General features: G+C 49.4%; 1 long non-coding RNA gene across 1 annotated transcript in view; it reads left to right on the top strand.

The window, feature by feature from the left end:
• Positions 1-1441: 1441 nt before the first annotated feature.
• LOC147638435 (uncharacterized) overlaps positions 1442-20039 on the top strand; it is a 29618-nt gene continuing 11020 nt past the window's right edge. Inside the window, exon 1 of the long non-coding RNA XR_015265882.1 lies at positions 1442-1677. This is a non-coding gene — a long non-coding RNA (uncharacterized LOC147638435). The remainder of the gene's footprint in view (positions 1678-20039) is intronic.

Raw genomic sequence — 20039 nt, 5'->3', positions numbered from 1 at the left:
TTTTGTGACAGATCATTAGGGACAAATGGAAGGTGCTTCTTTATAGTGAGTTGTTTTAAGTAGAAAGCTGCATGTAGGATGGGCCCCTTTAGTTCCACGTATTTTTGTAGCTGTTATAAGAGAACTGACTTGAATTCATTTTGCAGGACCTTAAGGGACGAGTACTTATGCTTGGATTGATGTTTCTATGGGATTTGACAAATCTTTTGATGGGTACGTGGCCTGATTTGCTTTTCGTTTGAGATGAGGCAATGCTCTAGCCACTTCTTTCACATCACTAACTCTTCTCGCTCCATGATTTGCAACTACGAGTCTCATTGATGCGGCAAAGTGCGTTCGAATGCTTGTTATCAATTTTGATACTAAAAGCTATGAAGTGGGTGCGGGTACAGTCTTTTGCATATGTGGCCATATTTAGACACATCCTATAGAAAGTATAAATTTTTGGAGGATTGTTTTTGGAAAAATGATAACTAGCTCATATGGCCAAGCAAAAAGTGTTATGTATTGTCATCAAATGTTTTGTATCTTCGAATATTGCATTATAAGAAATCAAATAATGACAACGACATGTCATTTTGGGCATTTTGCAAGAAAATGGATTTGATTGCCGAAATCTTTGTAGAATTTTGCACTTGATAGCTCTATGTGTCCAGGGTAAGGTGTAGATGATGGATATGTAGATGGTTGAGTTTCAATCAAACCCGTATATCTCTCTGTTTTGACTTCTTTGACCAGCGGCGGTCAAATAGTCAAACTTGGTGATATCTTGACCAAATGGAATCCAAATTGAAATATCTTTGTATCTCCATGTTTGGAAAACCAAGGGCTATCCATCCATCATAATCTCAACCACATTTGACACTTAAATCAGTCCAAAACCCTAAAAATGCAGAAATTGGAACTTCTAGGGTTTCTCTTCAACCGCTTATCCAAACGGTGCATGCTATGGTTTGACACAAAGAAGAGATGATAAGGAATCAATACATCAGCCTGTAGCCCACTTTTGAATTAGGGTTTTTGACTGAATTAAGGTTTTCTAAAAACTTGCTTTTTTAGGTCCAATCTTATTCGAAGTTTTAATTTTGTCAAACCAACCATATGAGTCTCTTTTTCTTGATGTCATTGATCAACATATCAAGTTTGGTTGCTTTTGGATAAGCTAATCATGAAAATGCTGAAGGTTTATATTTTGACCGCTTTCCAAAATACTAGAAATTTACCCAAATTTGCAATACTTGTACCAAATATCCAAAGAAAATAGTAATTCGTATGTCAATAAGTTACATGAACTCCTTGAGCCATCATATGCACTTGACCATTTGAGTCACTTGATGTAGAGTTGTCGTGACTTGTCCAAAATTCTCAATAGTGTCTTGTCTTTTTCTTGATATCCCTCCGGGTGGGAGCTTATTCCCAAACACCGAGGTCTTGATCTTGGAGAGGTTAAAAGAGGGGGAAAGACTATTGGGTAGATATCCATACATCTCAAGCCAATGGGCTTGTGTTTTGAGTCCTTTATTGCAAGATACGGATATACTTGGCTTGGCTCCACCAATTACTGCAGCTGTCCGACGGCCCATCAAACATGCTCGGAAAGGAACGGGGCCTTGTACCCACATCGAATATGATGAGTTTAGAGTGTCGAATGGTCCATTCAGTGTTTGGACATTCCAGGTTCAGTTTTCTTTATTTGCTGAACAAACAACTATGTAGTAGTCAGTTTGTTTCATTTGCTGAACAAACAACTATGTAGTAGTCTAAAATCACCGAAACTGTCCATACTGTCCTTGGTACCCTACAGCCAGTAGCCATTTTTTCAAGGGTTGTAGATAGAGGTACCTGGGGTCTTAAGAGGTGACTCCTCTTGGGGCCTGGTGAACTGCTCTAGGTTTGGAGTCTGGAAGTAGAGGCTGCAACTGGAGGAAAAGAGGAGTTTTCACTATTTTGGGCTTGTTCCAAAACCTTGTCAGGAGCTGATTTGAGATGGCTGCTGTATGCACCCATGGTGTCTGATCTGGGAAGTTAAGGTCTCTCCTAGAGAGAACTTGGAACTACAGTATACTATGATATGGGAAGATTTGGAGTTGAAGAGATGGACTTCCACTAGTAGCTGGTTGGAACAAGGCCTGTAGGTTGGTTTTTTTTGGTAATTTTGGCTGTGTGAAACTAGTGTCTGGGACTATCTTCAGGCCTCTTCTGTGCACAACTGAGAGGAGCTCCTGGGGTGGGAGTGGTGCAGATTTGAAGCCCTTACTTGGTACTTGCTTCCACCAGGAGGTTCGATTATTTGTGTTTTGAGAAGGGTGCCAACAGCAGGGCCCAAAATAGGGGATTTCTTACTGTTTTTTTTTGTGGATTCTGGGTATAGTAGTGGCCTAGAGGTGGATTGTCTGGGGTTTGATCTTGGAGTTTGGGAGAGGTGAGTATGAGTAGGGATTTTTTCTTGGTTTTGGTTCCTCCTAAGTATCCTCTACACTCACACTAAGTTTCATGGCATTCGGATCACTCGTCGATGAGATATTGGGGTTTTTGGCAAACTTGCGCAATTGGACAGCTTTGCACAAATCCCAAAACAGAGAGATATTGCCCTATTCATCTTAATTTCAGTCCTTTGGAAGTGAAAACTAGGCATCATAAGCTTCCTATCAAGCTCTTGTTCCCACAATTCTGACACTGTTTGGGTCTCCAACACTCATTCTGTGAATCCCTTGATTTTCTAGGATAGGCTGTCTAGTCTGTTTGTAGACACAAAAATGGTCTGTAAAGCAACTTCCACTTGAAGTTTTACCACCAAACTTGGTAGGCATCAAGATTAAATACTAGAGTACCATTGTACCAGAGGGTGTCAGCTGGAGACACCTTAGTTTGCTGCAGGAATCAGTTCAACAATCCCACGCTCTGATAGCAGTCAGTGCAGAAAACTGCCAAGTAAACAGTTCAGTTCAGAACCCCTTCCACTTGTCATGTTTGATTCAGATCTTGTACACAGACACCAGACACTATGGAGAAGCCTTGTACAAAGGGGTATTACATTTGGATCACATTTGGTTAGTCAAATCATCTCTGCAAGCTGACTAGAGTACAGATATGAAACAGTGAATGTGAATGTACAAACTTGAGACAAGCTTGTACAAGAACAACTATCAAGCAGAGACATCCAATCTGTTAATAAGGAGACAAGCTTGACAAGAACAACTATCAAGCCTTATGAGAATGAGTTAAGGGCTAGCGGTCCATGAGACATAAACATGGAGAACTTGTAACACTAGAGGGGATGTGACAGAAGTGTCAAGTGAAGTGCTTCCATGGTCTGGAAGACTTAGGCCAAGTTCAGGACCAAGTATGACAGGTAGTGTAAGCCCAACGGGGGGTGTAGTGACAGACTCAACCACGAGTCCAAGAGATAAAATATAAAGAGAGAGAGGGGAGCATAGTCACAAGGGACAGGGGACGGCCATAAGTAGGGAACGGGGACGGGGGAGGGAACGGCGCTCAAAAAACACTTTTTAAAAAAAAGTTTTTCTACTCTACACTTATTCTACTTTGGAAGTACGTCAAAATGAGCACAAATGTACACTAAAATGGTAAGCTTTTTTGTCATATTAACAAAATATGCCAATCAAAGAGTGAAGGCGTTCACGGTTGATTGTATTAATAATTAAGTAGATACAAAATGAGTCATGACTCAAGAGTGAGGACTAAGCCTTAAGGAGGTAGAATGCATGGACGTACTCAAATGAGTCAATGACAAAAAAGTGCTAAAGACTATAGAGGCTAGAGGCTGGAGCTAAGTAGTAAGGCCCATGAATCGTGATCCATGAATGATCATCCACGTGAAGTGCTCGCCTCATGGTCATGGGTAGCTTGTGCCAAAGAAGCATCAAGCTCATCCTCAGTCTCATCCTCACTGGCATGCTGCTCTTGCACCTCATCCTCTTGTTGACTCATCTCCCACTTGGTGAAGGAATCTGCCTTCTTGGTCACGCTCTTGCAAAGCATTCGCAAGTTCGCGCTGACGAAGACAAGGTCATTGGCACGCTCTACCCCGAGTCGGTTCCTCTTCCTAGAGGCAATGTGGCTGTAGGTACTCCAAAGTTGCTCCAAGCAAGAGGAGCTGACGGCTTGGCTAAGTATGCGGATGGCAAGCTGCTGCAGCTCTGTTCCATCCGAACCAAAGTTCTCCCACCATAGAGCAGCACCAACTTTGGAGCGGTCAACCTGTGCATCATGACAGCCATAGGAGCCATGAAATGACTTGTACATCGAAAGCTGGTCCCTGATCTTGCGCCTAACCGATGCATCAGGCACAAGACAATCCAAGATGATCCTCCATCCAGCGCTCACCTCCCGGTCGCTCTCCTGCTTGTTGCCTTGGAATTCTGGGTCCACCACATAAGCTGCTGTATGCAATGGAAAGCAGTAGGAATTCCACCTTCCTAGACACAAGGTATAGATCTCCTCGTATCTGTTTTCGTTAGGCACGAAGTCTTTTAACTTCTCTATCATGCGATCCATGGCCTCGTAGATCTTGCCTATGCATGGTTGCATAGCGTCTACAATCCTCAATAGGTGGACTATAGGCCTCACCATAGCATCTGTGGTCTTCACACGCTCCCACCAAGAGGCGTCATCCGCCCGTAGCTTACACTCTTGGCCAGTGTTTGTACGGGACTCTTGCATGCTGACAAACTCGTCGCTAAGGAAAAGCCCTCTCAAAGCACCGTTGCAATCCTTCAACCGGCCCAACATGAGAAAGTTGTAAGCAAACCGGGTGTCGGAATATTTGAGGAGAGAGAGACAGGACCTCTTGTTGAACTCATGCTGAAGTCTTTGGTGTTGGCCTCCTCAATGAGCGGGCTGATCCATGGCAATGCCCCGATGTCCTTGAGGAGATTGTTTAGGCAATGAGCCATACAAAAGGACACCGTGACATGTCCGTACATACCTTGGAGAATAGCTCAAAAATAAAAGGCTTAATAGAACAAGTATCCACATCGAAAGATTATTTCTCTTTAAGAGAACCAAAGCAAAGGCCCTATTGGAAGGCTCCCCATCCGCAACAAAGCCCACTACATGCTCGGGGCCAACCATCTCCATGGTGGTAGCCCACTCCGTTGCAAGCACATCCGCGCTCTTCTCGGTGCCGGATGCATCATGAGATGAGATGAAGTACATCTCTCTGCGGGAATATGCAACCACGTCGTGAATACTCCTCTTGCGAGTGTCACTCTATCCATCCACAATGAGGGAGACTGTTCCTCTCCCATTGCCGCTTTGTGTTGTCGGCCGCTTACTCTACAATACGCTTCTCCTTCTCGAGCAATGTAGTGCGCAAGCTCTCGGATGAGGGGGGCGTATAGGTTGAGCCATACTCCCCAATCTTCTTAACCATGGCCTTGAAGTATTCCGACCTATTCAAGAAAGTAATTTACTAATGAGAAGGGGACTAGGATGATGAAAACATGAATCATGAATTGGCAATGATCGATTGCACTTACCTAGCCGCTTGAAAGGCAATGTGGTCGTGGAAGAAGAAGCGGGCCACCGCCATATCCACCTCCTCCTTCAGCTTGGGGTTCCAATTCTTCCCAAGTGTAGATTGTCGTCGTGGTTCACGTAATGGTTGAGAGGCCGTGGAGCTGGAGGGTGCCGGCGTCGTGGATGAAATAACATTCCGACTTGATGGTGAAGGTGATGGTGTGCATGATCCCGATCCACCACATGACTCCATTGTAGAGGCTTGAGTTCCTCTCCCCATCGTGGCGGGATCCATGGCCACCCGTGGTGTCCTTTTTGCCGCTTCGACCGCCTCGTAGACGCTAAGCTTGTCAAAAAGTTCCCGTCTCTTCTCGGGCGTGACATTCGTGCAAAACCTCACCTTATGCCCACTCTCATGCAAGAGGTGGGCTCGCACTTTGTCGGCGCTATCCGTTCACCGGTACGGGCAAAGCTTGCATGCCCATGGCCGAGAACCGCCTCCATGAGCGGATGGGGTGTAGTTAACCTCCTCCCACCATGTCCATCCCGTTGTCCTTCTACGGGAAGCCCCGGCACATGAGGAGGATGCCATGGTTGAAGATGGCTTGACTCTTGAGCCTTGAGGAATGAGAGAGAGAGAGAGAGAGTCTAGATAGTAGACTCTAGAGAGTAGGGCGGCGGCCCGCGGACCTTGTGTGAGAGGCTTGGAACTTGGAAGTTGGAAGCTAGAAGAAGGTTGAAAGCTTGAAAGCTTGAAAGTTGTGTGTGCTTGTAGCCTTGTAGAGGCTTGTTCTTATATAGATAGGCAAGAGAGAGAGGCAAGCCTCAAGGGCAAGAGAGAGAGAGGGCCAAGCCTCAAGGCTCAAGGGCCAAGGCCCAAGCCATCCCCAAACGGCCAAGCCAACAGCCATAAACGGCTAGAAATGGCGAACGAAACAGCTAGAAATGGGCAAAAAATCGCGCAACGGCTCCCTGTCATCCCCCCATAGACCTGTTCCCCACCGGTGTCCCCGTTCCTGAAGGTGTCTCCGTCCCTGTCCCCGTCCCTTGTGAGTGACGATTCCTAGGGGATGTCCGTCCGTCCCCTGTCGTCCTCATCGTCGGTCCGTCCCGTTTCGGTGTCCCTCCGTTCCAAGCCCTCGTCCCTTCCATCCCCTGTGACTATGGAGGGGAGAGAGAAGGAAATGGGGATCTTGCACAGTACACCACATTGAGCGGGGAACAGGCCCCGTCCCCTTTTAGGAATTTATTCAGGAACAATCCACAGGCACGTTGGCCAGGATTAATACAATCAATGAATACAAAACAAACAAATATGCTGATGTAGGATATCGAAGTCAATGTCGATGTCGAGGCACGAGGTCTCTGATGCCGTGCATACCACGGGGATGACCCACAAGTATCTCTCACCGGGCTAGTACCAAATCTAAATCCAATGAATCCAAATCCAAGTCGAAGTCCAAGTCCAGATGCAAGTCCAAGTCCAAGATCCATGTTCATGTCCAAGCTTCATGTCCAACCTATATGTCCAAGTTCCATGTTTATGTCTAAGCTTCATGTCCAACCTATATGTCCAAGTTCCATGTTTATGTCCAAGCTTCATGTTCCATGTCCAAGCTCTATGCCTAAGTTCTCCATGTCCAAGCTATATGTCCAAGTCCAAGAAACACTCGCTCATCCCATGAGTAATCTCCACAACTCCTATAGTCTTGTCCATGAAGAAAACCATGGAAAAGCTCTTTCTCGCAACAAGAAAACTGATATAAAACCTGTTTTAATGGTTTTTGGGCGATAAAAATATCCAAAAAGCAGTTTTCAGGGTTTTTGGAGTAGTTTTAGTGTTTTCGAAATTTCTGTCCGTTCAGCTCCGTACATGCGTTCGTATCGCCCATGCATATGTCCATACAAGTCTAGGGCTAATCGTACATCTGAAACCAAGTTGGAGAAGGTGTTGATGGCAAAGAAGAAGCTCTCCATGATCATAATGATGCCCACACACTCCACAATCTTCTTCAATCTTCAATGATCTTGTTCATGGTACTACAAGAGAAGTCCAATCCTTTTTATACTTGTAAGAGACTCTACTTTTTGCCAAAAAGACTTCATGCTTTTGCTTTGTCTTTTTATGCTTTGCTTTTCTCTTTTTGCCTTTGCTTTTGCTCTTTTTACTTTTATCAATAAAATATTACTTAACTTTTGGTGCTTTGCTTTTCTAGCTTTGCTTTTTGGCTTTAGAGCTGCTTTTTGAGAAAGCGTCTTTTAGCTTTTTGGTCTAGCTTAGTCTCCTCTTTCCAATGGTGCCCTTGGCTCGTGGTCAACCTTGTTTGACTTTGTGCTTTTTCTTGCTTTTTAACCAAGAATGGTGCTTTTTCTTAATCAAACCTTATGGACCCTGTTCCCATGCCTTCTTCCACCTGTCTGGTGTCCGGGCATGGATTTCATCATGTGAAAAGAGCTAGGAGGACCAAATAGTTACATTTTCTCTCTCTTACATCGCAGTTGTCCTCAACTGCGGACTGCAAGTGTTCCAAGCACATCCATGTCCCTGGTACAACCATATGTTCCTGGTATATCCATATGTTTCACGGTACATCAAGTACATCCATATGTTTCAAGGTACTAGCCCCATCTGGTGAGCTTGTGCATTTGGTCTTTCCTCATATTTGTGGTGTCATCTACTCATCTGACAACATCTCAATGCCTTTTCTTTGATTGATGTCCTTGTTCTTGATGGTACATCTTCATGGCCTGTCACATGTGTTAGATAAAATAAATGCATACTTATCTCTTGTAAAAACTAGACACAAGCTAGTCAACAAACAAGTATGCATTATTTGTGTCTACTGGGTATTCCAGGTACTAGCCAGGTAGTTTGGAGGCCAGTGGACTATCACGTGCTATAAATCCAAACATTGTCCACACATCAAAAACAACACACAAAGTCAAAGAAATGCAAACATACATCAGTATGCAATGCACAAGTAATGATCCTCTTGTTCATGGATTTTCCTATCTGGTTTCATCGAAACCATTCTAAGCCATCTGGCCACTAGGACTGCTCAGACTATCCTCAAGGCCATCTGGTCACTGGGATCGCCTGAGAGTTCATCAATAGTCATCTGGGCCATCTGGTCACATTGACCGCCCGACTATGAAATCCAATACAGTCATCTGGGCCATCTGGTCGTAATGACTGCTCGACTGCGAAATCCAATACATTCATCTGGGCCATCCGGTCACAATGACCGCTCGACTGCGAAATCCAATACAATCATTTGGGCCATCTGGTCACAATGACTGTCCGATTGCGAAATCCAATACAGTTATCTTGGCCATCTGGTTGCAATGACCGTCCGTGTGCAAAATCTAATATAGTCATCTGGGCCATCTGGTCACAATGATTGCCTGACTGCGAAATCTAATATAGTCATCTGGGCTATCTGGTCGCAATGATTGCCTGACTGCGAAGTCCAATATATCTGGCATCGTTGCTGTCCAATGGGTCATCTGGCATCATTGCCTCCCATATACAAATCTCGTTCTGGCATCATTGCCGTCTATATACAAATCTTGCTCCTTGGGCTATTGGGCATCGTTGCCACCCAAACTAAAGCATGTCCAAATAACCATTATAAGCAAAATAATGATCAATTCTAGTCCAATATATATACAGTGAAGAGGGCTAGAGGTATGAACCCTCTCTCTTGAATCTGTCTTGATCGCAAGACGTCCATATCTGTACTTCAAATACATTCACGTTCAACAACGAATAACTCTTGAATTCCAAGAGGAACTTTCTAACCACTGTCTTTCCTCCTTTTCTCACAGAATGAAACACAATCTGTTCTCACAGAATGAAACACAATCTGTTCTGGCTCTTCCATCCTTGGTGGATTCTTCAAAACAAGCTCCTCTGCGGATAACCTATACATGGTTTCAATAAATTGTCACGGAAAACTAGGCTTGAGCTAAGTCACGATCGCTCGCTGAAGCTCCCGCGCCCCCCTCATTCCTCGCGCCTCCCCTTGCCCCCCCCCCGCTTGCCTTCGCTACTGCGCCCCCCTCCCTCGCTGCACTGCCTGCCGCCCCTCCTCGCCTTCGCGCCCCCCCTCTTCCTTTTCGCGCCCACCTCCCCTCTGCAGCGCCTCGACCCCCCCCTCCGCAGCTCTTTCTCTCCCCCCACCCCTCTTGCGCGCAGCTCCCCCCCCCCCCCCCCCCCAGGGCTACTCCTTCACCGCTTCGCCCCCCCCCCCCCCCTCCCTTTTCTTGTTGATTTCCGCCCCCAGGGGGGTTTTTCTTTTTTTTCTCCGGCCTTCGTCTTCCGCCTCTTTGTGTGCAGCTCGGTTCTTGCAGGATCTCCGCTTTCGCCTCGCCTTCGCCATAGCTTTAGACTCTGATGGAGGCTCCTCCCGCCCCATCTCAGAGGAACTCCCCCGCAGCCCCCTCGCCCGCCCTTGAGGACACCCCCATCAGGCTTTCTCTTTCGCCAGAAGAGGAAGCGAGCCTCACTGCAGAGGTGAACGCCTCCAGGCTCATTCCACCATCTGCCGTATAGTCGGCACTCGCCCCAGCAGAGGGGAGATCCGGGATCTTCTCCAGGCCCGCCTTCTTGCAGATGTGGGCAAGATCCTGGACGTACAGCTACTGGGCCGTGGACATTACCAGATCGAGTTCGAGACCGCCCAGAGCGTGGCCAAGGTCCTAGCCATGAGTCCCCTTGACATCAGGGGTGCTCGGGCTTTCTTCAGACCTTGGCAGCATGGCTTTGACCCAGCAGTGGCTGAGCAGGGAGAGCGCCTTTTCCATGTTACAGTTTGCTTCCCTGGACTCCGCCGGGAGTATCTTCCGCTCCTCTCTAGGCTAGGAGCATTGGTGGGCTCGGTACTAGAGACTGGCCCCACAGCAGCTTCAGTGGTGGCCAGAGCAGCTGGGCTACCTTCTGTCAGAGTTTTGGTGTCTGACATCTCCTCCTTCCTAAGGTCATTCAGTTACCTAGGATAGGGGGGGGATGGATTGATCAGAGAGTGGAGTTCTCGGGGCTCCCGAACCAGTGCTTCATTTGCAGGCAGGTCGGTCATCTGGCCAAGGCCTGCCCTCGCAGGAGACCCCGACCCTCACCACAGCAGCACGCCCCTGATGGCCCGCCCACAGATGCGGCTCGGCAGGCTGCCTCCGTTACACCTGCTCAGGCCACAGAGACCTTGGAGTGGCAGCCTGGACAGGGGCGCCGTCGAGGGAGATAGGCACAACAGCACGCCCAGAGACCGCTGCAGCAGCAGCCACAGTCTCAGCATCACTGGGTTCCCGTGAGGAACAGCTTTGCTCCCCTCCAGGAGGAGACCCCTGCGACGACTGAGGACCAGGAGATGCCAGCACCCCCTCCTTCACCCCCCCACCCCCGTCCCCTCCCACCGCCTCGCTTCCACCTTCGCCTCCTCCCGTCCCCGCTCCGGTTTCGGCAGCGGCTCCCTCTCCACCCCCCTCGCCCCCCCCTCCTCCCCCCCGCCCGCCTCACCTTCCCGGGAGGCCCTGGCAGTCCCCTGGCGTTCACCTGCAGTCCGGAGGGCGCTGAGCACCGACCTCGCTCGAGCACCACAGAGGAGACCTACCATGCCGATTCGGGCTTCACGGATATCATCTATCCGCAGTCGGCTGAGTCGCCTCGGCATTAGACAGCGCTCGGAGGCTTTTGATTACGCCTTCACACGGCTTTTTGGAGCAGAGGGTTCCCATGAGCCAGCACCCATCCGAGTTCATGTAGTGATACCTCCGGCCCGCGGGGAGGAGGCACTTGATTCAGCGGTGGCCTTCTCGTTCCCTCTATGTGGCCCATCTGACCGGGAGTGGACTCTAGAGCTCGCTCTTAGCACTTTGAAGACTCAGGCAGTTGAGTTTTCTCATCATGTGAGCGATCTGGAGGTGACAGATGTGATAGGCCGACTATGGGAGTTGGCTCATTTTTTCTTGGATCCCAGGAGTGTGGATGCCTCAGGGATTCGTCATTTGGTCGTTCGCATAGTGGCAGACTTAGCACGCGACCCTGGATATGTATGTATACACGAGGTTGCTCTGTCAGAGCGAGAGGCAGTCGCCATGGGCCATAGCCACTGGCGCCTGATCCGTGATTCTTGCAGTACACCGGGTGGGCAGATTCACAGCCGCTCGGATGGGGACTACTCTCCATCCAAGCCGCTTGCGAAGGCCCGCCATACGGCTGAGACAACATCCACCTCAGTAGGTCATCCATGAGGATCATCTCATGGAATGTACAGGGCCTTGGCGGAGCACATTTTATACGCTATCGTGGTTGCTTGAGGCAGGAGCTTCAGAGATGCCTGGTTGGTGGCAGTATTGATATTTTGATGATGCAGGAGCACCACTTGGGTGAGAGCAGGATCCGGAGATATGGTTCTGTGATGCCTGGTAGATGGGACACCTTTTGGTCTGCAGGGTTTGGTCCTTTGGGTGGACAGGGAGGAGTATGCATGGTCATTGTAGATGTATGGCGGCAGGCCATTGTGGATCGAGGGATCATTGTGCCTGGTAGAGCACAGTATGTCATTCTGAGGATGCATGATGAGCTATTGGGCGTGCTCAACGTCTATGCGCCCAACCATGCTAGTGCCAGAGTAGAGTTCTGGACCCAGGTTACGGATGCTATTGCCAGAGGCCGCACATTGGTGTGTCGGGGGAGACTTCAACATGCTTGAGGACCCGGCCGATAGGGTGGGAGGCAGTCATGTTACAGTGCACGGCACGGAGCTTGCAGCTTGGGACCGGTTTTGCATGTCACCGAGGATCACTGATGCATGGTAGCATGGGGCCTTCTCCCGCTCTCAGGACAGTCTTAGTTTCTCTCGGTCGGATCGCCGGCAGGGAGGGACTAATCTATCACGGATTGATCGCTTTTATGTGGGCGACTGGTTAGGGGAGCGAGGGGGCTCCGTCGGCATTCTCGCTGGCACCTCATTTTCAGATCATGCGCCAGTTATCTTGACATTGGAGGAGAGGACACGGGAGCCCAGCTTGCAGTTGAGGATCCCAGAGAGGGTACTTACAGATCCCAGTCTCGCTGAGGACATTGAGAGGATCTGGCATGATAGTCAGTGCTCTGGCCAGGATGCAGCAGGCCAGTGTGCCCAGGGACTCATCGAGCTTAGCTCTTTTTTGCACGCTGCAGCTTTGACACGGCTGGGAGAGATTCGCGAGCGGGAGCATCGGCTGAGATGCAGCCTTGCTTCGCTTCAGGGCCTTCAGGAGCAGCAGCTTGCATGTGAGTGGGTGGCGTTCCAGCTGAGCCAGGCATGCCAGGAGAGGTTAGAGAGGCAGAGGAGCAGAGACATGAGTTTTACTATCGTCGTCAGGCCTCTCAGTGGACGCAGCTTGGTGATAGAGTGACTGGGGAGTTTTTTGAGATCACTGGACCCCGCCATGCTCGAGCAGGAGTCCGTCAGCTTGGTAGGCCGGATGGATCGATAGCTACTGAGCCCGGGGAGATCAGAGCCATTGCCACTGCATTCTCGATAGAGACCTGCTTTCAGCGGAGCCAGCCACTGAGGATCGGGATGCTTGTACACAGACTGTGTGGGCCCATGTGCAGAGGAGGGTCACAGATCGTATGCGTACAGTTCTTGGTGCGCCTCTTTCAGAGATTGAGCTTGCCGAGGCCTTGAGGGTCCTGCCGCGACATAGTTGCCCAGGGGAGGACGGACTGACGCCGGCCTTTTTTATGCGCTATTGGGACCTTTTGGGGCCAGGCCTCCGCAGGGGCTTTCAGTATGTGTTGGACACTGGGGTGATGCCACAGAGCTTTTCAGAGGGCTTGATCTTTCTTATCCCCAAGGGGGAGGGAGTATCAGATGATATTCGGCATTGGAGACCTATTACGATCCTCAATACTGTCTACAAGGTCTTAGCCAAGGCCTTGAGTTTGAGGATCCAGCCCTTCCTGGGGGAGTTGATTCATGCTACCCAGACAGGATTCGTCAAGGAGCGTAGTATCCTTGACAACATCTTTACTGTCTGGGAGGCGACAGCCCGAGCTAGATTTCTTGATGAGGACTTGGTCGTGATGCTTCTCGATTTTGAGAAGGCATACGATAGAGTTGATTGGGGTTTCTTAGAGGGCACTATGCTTCGCCTGGGCTTTGAGCCAGGCTGGATTAGAGGGGTGGCGGCTCTGTATTCCACAGCTCGTAGCCAGGTGTTGATTGTAGGAGGACGGGGGCCGAGTTTTGAGCTGACCAGATCAGTCCGTCAGGGGTGTCCCCTCGCCCCTTTTCTTTTTCTCTTCTTTGCGGAGGCTATGAGCATGTATTTGACGGCAGAGGAGGTTGGTTTGAGAGGACTCCAGCTCCCAGTCCGGGGGGAGGACCTGCTCGATGCTGAGTTTGCGGACGACACGGACTTATTTTTGCATGGCCAAGAGACCAATCTTCTTCGGGCAGAGCAGTCGCTCCAGGTTTTTAGTGCAGCTTCGGGAGCATTGATCAATTGGCGCAAGACAGTGGCCTTTTGGATCAGCAGCGCTCCCACTCCGGCATGGAGCCCGGACCCCGGTTTTAGATGGATTCCTCCTGGCACAGCAGTGCGGTATTTGGGATGATTGGACTAGATTTGTCACCTGAGCAGCAGATTGCCCCGCTTCTTCTGAGCATTCGGAAGAAGCTTTTGTATTGGAGTACAGCTCGACTATCCTTGGCTGGGAGGGTGGTGGTGGCAAATCAGGTGCTGTTAGCACCATGTGGTACATTACGTCTTGCTGGATCCTTTCGAGCGCTTGTATCAGCCAGGTACAGAGGCTGATCAGGAACTTTCTTTGGTCTGGGCGGGACGGTCAGCCAGCCCGGGCAAAGGTTGCATGGGCAGTTATTACACTTCCGCTGGCTCAGGGAGGCTTGGGCATTATAGATCCAGCCGATCAGAGTAGAGCCTTATTGGGGAAGCTTATTGTTCGGGGGCTGCTTCCAGGCGCAGAGCCGTGGAAAGAGCTTCTCTTGGAGCGGCTGCAGGCTTGGGCTCCCCCAGCAGGGGGCACTTGGGCACTAGAGATTCGTTGGATCTTCATAGAGATGAGGAGGACAGGCCTCAGTAGAGGATGGGAGGACAAATTTGCTTTGAGCATCCTAAGAGCTTGGGAGCTGCTGAGACCGGGGCTCTCTCAGCGACCTCCTTCTTGTGTTGAGGAGCGGGCCAGACAGCCGCTCATCTGGAGCCCAGCGGTTCGCACAGAGCAGGGTCATATGCTGGGATCTCGGCCTCGTCTAGCCTGGGGACCTTTAGCGGCAGGCCCAGCACGTAGCTTTGGAGACTGGCAGGCCTTCTGCAGTCTCCGAGAGGAGATCCAGGTGGAGAGGCTGAGTCACTTCAGAGGGGGGTTGATTATGAGGGATGATATTCAGGAGGCACTCACAGAGGAGTGGTTCACGCCTTTCGAGCTAGTGGCCCCACGGTGGATGGGAGCCTTTACACAGTTGGAGATCGTGATTGCTGTTAGAGCTAGCACTGAGGATGGCAGATACCTCTACTATGAGATTCAGGATGAGGGCAGACTTCAGAGAGTGGAGGTGGAGTCGCCTTTGGTTGCAGAGTGCACCTTTTAGAGGATACGGGTAGTGGCCGCCGCTTCTCGGAAGTGGCATATTGACCCCGACCCTGCAGATGTGCTCCTGGATTGGCGCATATGGGCATATGCAGCGCGCCCCTTGGCCCGGCTACAGTGGGACCCTGGGGAGTACGAGTGGCATGATCCTTATGCATCCCTTGAGGCCACAGAGATCACCTTTTTCAGTATACTGTTCGGCTGGGGCGGCATATTTTGACGGCGAGGAGGATGGTATCTCCAGCTGCAGCGGGGCACTGGCGGCTAACAGGGACTCTCACAGGAGTTCCTGGAGGATTTTTGGGCTCGGCTCTGGGCTAGTCGACAGGCCCACAGGATCGCGACTTTCCAGTGGCTGGTCACCCACAGGGGCTCAGCAGTTGGCACCTGGCTTGTTTACAGCGGTCTTCCGGCGGCCTGCGTCCGATGCGGCCACCCTATGGAGACACAGAGACATTGCCTATGGGATTGCCCTCAGGCGCAGCAGATTTGGCTGCGGATGCTGCGTATTCTGGCCCCCCTCTCTCCAGAGGGTATGTTTACGTGGGGTGCCGCTGCTTGGTCGACTTCGTCAGGGCCTGCTATGGGCTATGAGATGGGGCAGGACAGTCAGGCCATCAGATTCATTAGGGGCCAGCCTCGCCTGGTTCCGTCACCGGATTTCTCGTCCTCCAGCTGGACACAGGAGAGGGATTTACGATGGGAGCTCCACAGCAGCCTCACCATCTGGTTCACCTGGAGGATCCGGTGTTTCACGGCCTTTGAGGGGAGACTGGAGCCACCAGCAGAGACTGTACGAGGGATTTGGCAGGAGTTGATCCACACCCTGCGAGGACAGTATGACCGCATCCGGGGCGACTCGGGATGAGGCGATCTTGCGGCGCCAGGCCTTTCACACCACCTGGCGCAGCGGCCCCTTCTATACCTTACACACGGGATCCCCCCGTTGGCATTACAGGCCACCTGTTTGGCTTTTCCCCCCTCCTATTGTATGATTCAGCCCCTCAGTCCTTTGTACTGATGCTTGTATTTTGCAGTATTTAGGGAGAGTCTCCCCGCCTGCCTTGCTGTATTCACTGCTCTGGTTCTCTTATGAGCAGGTGAGATCTTTTGTAGCCCTACGGGCGTTTTTATATAACTAATGAAAGGATCTTTTCTCGGAAAAATAAAAAATAAAAAATAAAAAATAAAAAAAATGTCACGAAAAACATTATATATCTTCCAATGATCTGAAAGGCCCAACTGATGACATACATGGTTGATCTTCTTGGTATCTTGAAAGGGCCATATACCATCATTCCCTGACTTTGGCAATCCAAAGATAAAATCCATAGCAATATTCTCCCATAGATCATTCAATGGGTGCAATAATCCTGCTGGTGTTTGTCGATCAAACTTGACCTTCTGACAAAACAAACATTCTTGAATCATAAAGCTCAATGTCTTTCTCATACTAGGCCAATAAAAATAGCTCTCCAAAGCTTGAAGTGTAGTCAAGGAGTCTCTATGCTCCATGTATGGAGAAGCATGGCACTCTTCCATTACTTTAGTCTCAATTCCTTGTGTTACACATGACCTGGGTTTGTACCATAAGAAAACCCTTCTTGATGACATTAAAAGTCACCAGATTTCTATTCTGCAATCTGTTCCAAAACATCTTTGAAATCCTCTTTGGTAGCATAAGGATCCTTCATCAAAGTGAAATCCATATGGTAACCCATAGAAACCGCATGGCTCAAGGATCTTCGAGATAATGCATCTGCTTCCTTGTTGTCTTTGACATTCATTGGACACAACATGGCTTGCTTGGTTCAAGACTACTCCAATGCAATCTCATCATGTTCAACCAAAAAAAGGTCTAGAATAACCAACATCGGTCCTTTGCTAGTATAAAGTCTCAATGCTTCTGTCACCAATTGGCCGACCATTTGGTCCATCTCCAGATTTTGCGTCTCGTTCACTTGAGGCCAGGCCGGTGTCTCATGTGAAGAGGCCAGTATTTTGCTGACATGGACGGGAGCCAGACTGGTGCCACCCGTGTGTTAGCAGGATGGTGTCGTATGGACGGGAGCCAGACTAGTGCCACCCGTGTATGACCTGGACTGTGTTCGACCCATGGGATTGTCACGCCATGGAAGAGCCAGTATTCGTGCCGTGTTTTGCCTATGGGACTGTCACACCATAGGGAAACTCGTGCCTGGAACTGTGTCTTACCTATGGGACTGTCACTCCATAGGAAGACCAGGTTTTTATGTTTTTATGTCGTGCCAGTTTTGTGCCGACAGATATTTTGTACTTGTTCCATGAACGGGAGATATGTCCATGTTACTATTTGCACATGCACACATATTTTGCATGTTTGAAACTGTTTTCGCATGACATGTATTTGTGTGTTTGCCTGCTTGACGTGTTACTTACTGAGCGGGGACGCCTGCCAGTGAGTCGTGAAGTCTGCTCTGTATTCTGACGAGTTTTAGTGCATGTGAACAGGTGGTAAGTATATTGCACATGTTGTTTTAATGTTTCATATTCTAACCTTTTATTTTATAAGGTTTAATGTTCACATTCACTTAAATGTGGGCACCACTTTGGGCACCCACTTAGGGGCCAAGGTGGGGAGTCCCACTTTTAAATGAGTATGGGGGTGGGCATGGTCACCTACCCACACTAGTCCCCCCACATGCATGCGTGGAATTCACTAGAGAAGACTCCACTTTAATTTTATTAAAAAAGCTTCCTCCTTCAAGCGTGGACAATCAATCGCTTCCATCCTTCAAGCGTTTATTCACCAACCTGCGCCTTCTCTCTCTCAGGCGACTGTTTCCCCTGCACTACAGGCTGCAACCAAACATGCTCCCAGGCGGCTGCTGAATTTTATGTGCTTCTACTCCAAGGCGGGTGCTGGTGGCTGCGTTGAACCTTGCAGGCGACTGTTTATGCTGCTGCTCTTCTACAGGCGGCTGTTTATGCTGCTGCTGCCTGTGCCAGCTCTTCTACAGGCGGCTGCTTATGCTGCTGCTGCCTGCTACAGCCCCTTCAGCAGGCGGCTGTCACCTCCGATAGGCTGAGCTGCTGTACAGGCCAGAGGCGGCTGCCATAAATAGCTGTACGGCTGCTCATAGCTGCAGCGTGCTGCTGCTGTTTTTCCCTTCCTACAGGCGGCTACTTCCCCAGGCGACGGTACCTGCAGGCTGCCCATCCTCTACCGGCTGCACCTCTCCAAGCTACGCATGCCCCTACAGGCGGCTGTGGCTGTGCGCTTGTGTTCCGGCCAGTAGAACACTGCCCTCAGGCGACTCTGCTTGAGTTCCTCCACACTGCAGCCAGGCATCTCCTCCCTTGCAAGTGGATGCTTCTTCTCTCACAGCAGGCGGCTGTGCCCTTTGTGGTGGTGCTTGTCTCGATGGTTCTCCACGAGGCAACTGTTTCTTCAACAAGGGTGGCTTCATCAAACCACGGGTATTGGTTCTCTATCAGCTATCCACAAGTAAGTGAATTTCAGATTTAAGTAAAGTATTTTGTGTTTAAATCTGGTAAGGGATTCCCGACTCCCTATACGGCCAACACCCGTTGGTGCCGGGTTGTCCAAGCTCTATTGGAGAACCTCGGTCCAAAGGTGCTGAGATCGGGAGAGCCAGGCGTTAGTACGAGAACGCCTGTCTGTGCGTGGTCTTGGAACACCAGTGTGGTGCTCTCCACGGAGTCCAGTGAAAGCACAGGGCCGTAGAGATTGGACGTTCTGCTTCGAGCTTCTACATCGAAATTCGACTTCGAGCCTATTTGTTTGGTACTGTTTTCATATGTACATGGACATCATCTGGTTCTTGGAACCCATGGAGCATTGTATTCATTAAATACTCCCAATAAATACATCATATATTGAGGGGGGGTCGGCCCGTTCCGGCCCCAGTGCTGGTGTCCATCTTTCCATTTCATTTCATTTCAATTTCAAGTTGTATTAAGTTGTCCATTTCAAATTTGTGGTTTTAAAGTTGTGCTATTAAGCGTGTGGGTGTCCAACGGAGTCTTTCCCACTTGACGGGATCGGTTTCAGCTTCAAAAGGGTTTTGTTTTAGCTTCGGTCCACAAAGATTCCATGGCTTTATTTGTCAAAATATGCAATGGGCTAAACACCACTGCAAACAATTTGTCGAACTTCTTGGCATGATGTCAATCTGATGATCTTCCGATCTCTCTGGCTTCTTTGCCTTCCTTTCCCTTACTCGTCCTCCTGAAGAAACAACATCTAAAAGAGTAGGCCATAGGCTTTAGTAGCTTCAACTCCTCCGGCTTCAGTGGCTCAATCTTTGATGAAATCTTCAAATATTTCAGCCCTTCTTTGGTCCTGTTCCCTCTTGGTTCTCCAAGCAAGGACTACTTCGTCTCTGAGAAATCTCTTGAACTGCTAAAAGTCATGATACTCTACTGATGACCTTGGTTTTCATCCCGAAGTCCTGAATCGGCCTTATAGTTGTTCCCTTCATTAGGCCCTTAGTCTCCCTCTGCTCTCGACATGGCTTTGTCATCCCAAGAAAGTTTCTTCAAGAGAAATCCTGCTCTGATACCACTGTAAGCCCAGTGGGGCGTGTGGTGACAGACTCAACCACGTGTCCAAGAGATAAAAATATAAAGAGAGAGAGAGGAGAGAGAAGGGAATGACATTGAGCGGGGAACAGGTCCCGCCCCCTTTTAGGAATTTATTCAGGAACAATCCATGGGCACGTTGGCCAGGATTAATACAATCAATGAATACAAAACAAACAAATATGCCGATGTAGGATATCCAAGTCGATGTCGATGTTGAGGCACGAGATCTTTGATGCCGTGCACACCATGGGGATGACCCACAGGTATCTCTCACCGGGCTAGTACCAAATCCAAATATCCAAATCCAAATCCAATGAATCTAAATCCAAATCGAAGTCGAAGTCGAAGTCCAAGTGCAAGTCCAGATCCA

This window comes from Cibotium barometz, chromosome 5 (genome assembly GCF_041138505.1).
Source record: "Cibotium barometz isolate CiBa-2024 chromosome 5, ASM4113850v1, whole genome shotgun sequence".
Taxonomy (NCBI): Eukaryota; Viridiplantae; Streptophyta; class Polypodiopsida; order Cyatheales; family Cibotiaceae; genus Cibotium; species Cibotium barometz.
Note: the sequence above shows the minus strand (reverse complement) of the source record. Positions and strands in the feature narration are given on the sequence as shown.